Genomic DNA, 4,825 nt, shown 5'->3' with positions numbered 1-4,825 from the left:
CCCTGAGATCCTCACAAGGGGTTATTACGTGGACAGACGAGTTTGGAACTGAAGCGCTTTATTTCTCCAGCGCCATCCAAAACACTCTTACACTCTTCTCTGCTCTCCACTCCCTCCAAAACCTGCAATCAGGACGAGGAGAGGTACGCGTGTACCTTCCCTCGTAACCTACTACCTTAGTTACTAATGCCACCTGCGACTCCCTATCGAGGAGGATTTCATGCACCCATAAATGAAATGTTCTGCCCACTTCAAGCCCCCTGCTCAGAGGAACATGTTTCTTTCAGTGGGGTTTTCAGCAACAACATAGGTCATATGAATGAATTGGCATTAGAAATTAAACCATTTTAATAATTAGACCATTTCTTATAATAGACCAAATAGACTTATAATTAGACCAAACCTTTCAAACTTAAAATGGCAAGTATTAAACATAGTTAGGTTACTTGAACTTGAAACTGTGAGTTAAAATAGTGCAAAAAGATAAATGTTTCCCTTCATGGATAAGAAAAAAATATTGATGTATCTCACAGTATTAACAAGTAACCAAAAGTTAAATTAACTTAAAAAAAAACAGTGTTAAGACAACTAATTACTTAGTGGTTCAATTGGCTTTTTCAACTGGTATTTTTCAAGTTGACTAGCAGGTGAACTTAGTTTTCTAGGTTTAACCAACATGAAATATTTGACAATGGGAATGCCTTGGTCCGAGCCACTTTGATTCCAGAGCTAGGACTATAGCCTCCAAACACCAGAGTTGTCTTGAATGCACACACACACCGGACAGCTAGAGGACCATGGGGAATGTGTTGGACCAGAATCACAGATTGCAACTTTAACCCTTCAGCAGTTAGGTTTGGAACATTCCAGGAAAACAATGCATTCATCAACAATAGCAGATCTTAAAATGTCATATTATACTATTTGATGCTCCTGCAAACATCACAGATATTCACTTGACAAAAATCTAAACACACTGCCGAGGTTGCATAAGTTTTTTGACTGGTGAAATTTCCATTGTGAAAAGATGGCTATAGGGTATGCATGTCTTCTTTTGCCAATGTTATTGTTATTATATTTTATATTATTAAAGTTCCTGTCTGTCTGTCTGGGTGTTGGAATGTAGCATATACTGTTTTGAACTATTTTGAATCCTTAAAACCTATGAATTTTGATGAGAGAAAAGGATCATTTAATTTAAAAAGATGTCATTTGTATCTGCGAGGTGTCTAAATATTAAAGGCACCGTGCAGAAATGAGAAAAGTGGAAATGAATAAATGGCAAACCTACAGGCTACACAGTTTAGGACCGGTAGGCTATTCTGCAAAAACATTATATGAAATTATTTTTGAAATAATAATAGACTGCATTTAATATAAAACGTATATAGCCTATTACTACAGTTTTCAATTAGGCTATAGGGCAAATTCAACATCAGGCTGTAAATGAAGGTGACAGAACCAAAGACTTTTCTGTAACAGTAAAGGAACATAACGGTGAGAACTTTCATCATAACCACTAATTTAGGCTATGCTTAGGCAACTTAAATGAAACAAGAACCATACACCACAACACATTTTTATTTCTTCCCATTGTGTAAGCTATTTAAACAGCGAAATATGAAAATAAAAGCGTTGGCGTGTGACAAGCCAACAACGCTGAAGATAAACATATAGCCTTAGTCATAGCGTCACTTGATCACAATTGGTAGTTGTTTAAAATCGACGAAACTGACCGAAGATTTGTAAGATGCTTACCTTCCTCTGGTCTCCAGATGCCCAAACTGTAGTGTCACACGTCAACTCACAGTCAGACAATCATATATAGGACTGGTCCAAGTGAAAAGGACGTTTATCAGTGAGGTGAAAAGATAAGTTTCACTCACACCTCAAATATCTCGTAGCCTACCCGTTGAGAGTAAGGACAGCTTTTCTCTTGCCGTGGACAAATCCACTTTTAAAATTTAAAGCATCGGACTTCCGTGTAGCCTATGGCATCGTACATCTAGCCTGCAGATTTAACTGGAAAGCATAGACTCCCTGAATGGCTATGAAGGGGGGCGGAACACAACTGGAATGTCTTAATCATATGCTTGGCATAGTTATATAAAATATTAGCCGCTAAACAGAAGAGGTTCATGGCACTAGAAACCATTCAAGGTGAAAATGTACTTGGTCAAATACAGACTCATGTAACACACTGGTAACATCTATAAATACATTAATGGTTAGTGGAAATTAATGAAGAGGTGTTAATGAATAAAGGAACAACTTTTTATAAACAAGTGGTAAAATAGTGGGCCATTTGCCTGTTACTCACCAGTGGATAGGTGATGAGCAAAGGCTAGCGGACCACCAGCTCTGCCTCAAATAAAAAACACAACAGTTTTCCACTGGCCTCTTGCTTCCTGGAGCACAGTCTTTCTCTTTATTCTTTTCCATTTATTGATGGGCGCATAGAGAAATCATTGAATACAGCTGGGCTGAAACGCTAGGGGAGTCTAATCTCTATATATACATTAGGTAAGGGTGGACAAATATGCTAAACAGACAGGGAACTACACAAAGGCAATTCCATACAACACACAGACTCAGGGCGATAACATGAATACACTCTAACAGTAACACAAGCAGGGAAACACGAGTACATTCTAAAATGGAACATAAGACACAGAATTGCAGAATAACATTCTCACTAACACACACGCACAGCAATATGGGGCGGAACCACACATATGGATATCTCTGTCCTTTGCTCTGTTCAGCTTTCCCTCAACCATGACTAGTCGCCCAGTACCTGCCTCTGAAAAACACCCTCACATGATCAAATTAATCAAATCTACTAACAAAATGTTTATAGCATGATCCAAATGCTGATGGATGTGGAAACATTGCTCCCCACCATCACTACTCCTCATCTACGCATATTGACAGCCAAACTCTCTCCACTCACTCTGTCTCTTCTATCTCCCCTAGTCTAGACTATCTTCACTATGGGACGCTGCTGAAACCCTCGGCCCACATGCACCAATCACCACCTTACTGCTGTACACTTACTTTACCCCATACCCTGTTCTAGTATTTATATGCAATATATATTATATTATGATTGCCACCACAAACTTTTCTGTTTTTTGTTACCCCTGTAACAGTAACCCTATAGGCACACTGTTTACCCACTAAGCTGTTATTGTATGTATCATGTACCATACCATATAATGTTTGTATATATATTATACAATGTTTGTAAATACATCATATGATGTTTGTATATATATTATGTACATCTACCACTTGCGGTTTCCCTTCCCCTTCTGCCACACAACCCCCCCGCCCGCCCCCTTCCTATCTCCTCAGCTGACCTCAAGCAAATTATGTGCCGTGGTTCTGTTTAAGGTTCCTTCCTGATAAACAGGGAGTTTTTCCTTGCCCCTGTTGCCATTTTGCTTGCTCTAAGGGGGTCCAGGCACTGTGCTCTGTAAAGCGCCTTGAGACAATATTATTGTTTTGGCACTATATAAAATAAATTGAATTGAATGAAATGTCATACATTGCTTCATACATCCCCAGACAGTAATGGGAGAGAACAGATTTATTAATTCATGTTTCGGAATGTCAGACTGTTATGACCCGGCTCTAGGGAAGCAACATAAGGCGAACACGGAGACAAAAACGTATCTTAACCAGTGTATTTATTAACTATAAGGGAAAAGGTTAGTGGAGAGCAAGGTGCTTGTCCTGCCGCCAGGTAAGCAGTTGCAGTGTGAGAGAGAGTGAAAGAGGGGTGTGGCCAGTTCTTAAAGGCAACTGGCATCTGCAGGTAATCACCAGTGAATGCAGGTGCCAGCCAAGGCATCTGAAATGAAGGCAAACAGTGAGCACAGACAAACAACAACTACCAGGCCCGTAACACAGACACATCGGCCAGATTGTTCTCTTTACTCTCTTTACCATGAGGCGGGCATAATCTATCGAGAACATCATCCACCAAAACCCCACCTGCAGGCCTATGTACAGTTTTATGCAAAAGTTTGGGCACCCCTCTGAGGTTGCATGTTAATTTGCTCTGTCTTGATAGAAAAAATCATGGCAATATTTTTTCTTTTTTTTAGCAAGCTGGGTAATAGGATGTTTTTTAGACAAGAAATCTTTATGTAGCAGTATTGAGTTGTATGAAATAAAATTGAATTCTTTTGATTAGCTGATTGGTTGCAACTTTATTAGGTTCAATCATGAAAAAGCTCATTTAACATAGCTAATTGCTAGGTGTGCTTCTCCTTCATTCTCTGTTGGAAAGTAGCAACATGGGGGAACCTCAAAATAACTCTCTAAAGACCTAAAAACTAAGATGATTCATCAATATGAATTAGGAGAGGGATATACAAAGTTATCAAAAAGGCTTGAGGTGTCTATCTCCACAGTCAGAAATGTAGTTAGAAAATGGAAAGCCACAGGAACAGTCCTTGTGAAGGAAATATGTGGTAGGCCAAGAAAAATATCTGGAAGCCAAAGATGAAGAATGGTTAGAATAGTCACAGACAAACCACAGACCACTACCAAGGAGCTCCAAGAACATCTTGCTGCTGATGGTGTCATTGTACATCGTTCCACAGTCCAGCACACTTTGCACAAGGACAGCTCAATGGAAGGGTAATGCATAAAAAGCCTTGTCTGCGTACTCACCAGAAGCAGAGTCACTTGAGGTTTGCAAGGGCTCATCTGGACAAACCAGAATCACTTTGGAATAAAATCACAACCATAAGCCACAACCATAGACAACCATAAGCACTATGCATCACGGAAAAAGAACTTGCTGCCTACTGTA

The sequence above is a fragment of the Clupea harengus genome, chromosome 23, assembly GCF_900700415.2.
Source record: "Clupea harengus chromosome 23, Ch_v2.0.2, whole genome shotgun sequence".
In the NCBI taxonomy this organism is placed as follows: Eukaryota; Metazoa; Chordata; class Actinopteri; order Clupeiformes; family Clupeidae; genus Clupea; species Clupea harengus.
The sequence above is the reverse complement of the archived record's forward strand: the minus strand, read 5'-3'. Positions refer to the sequence as shown.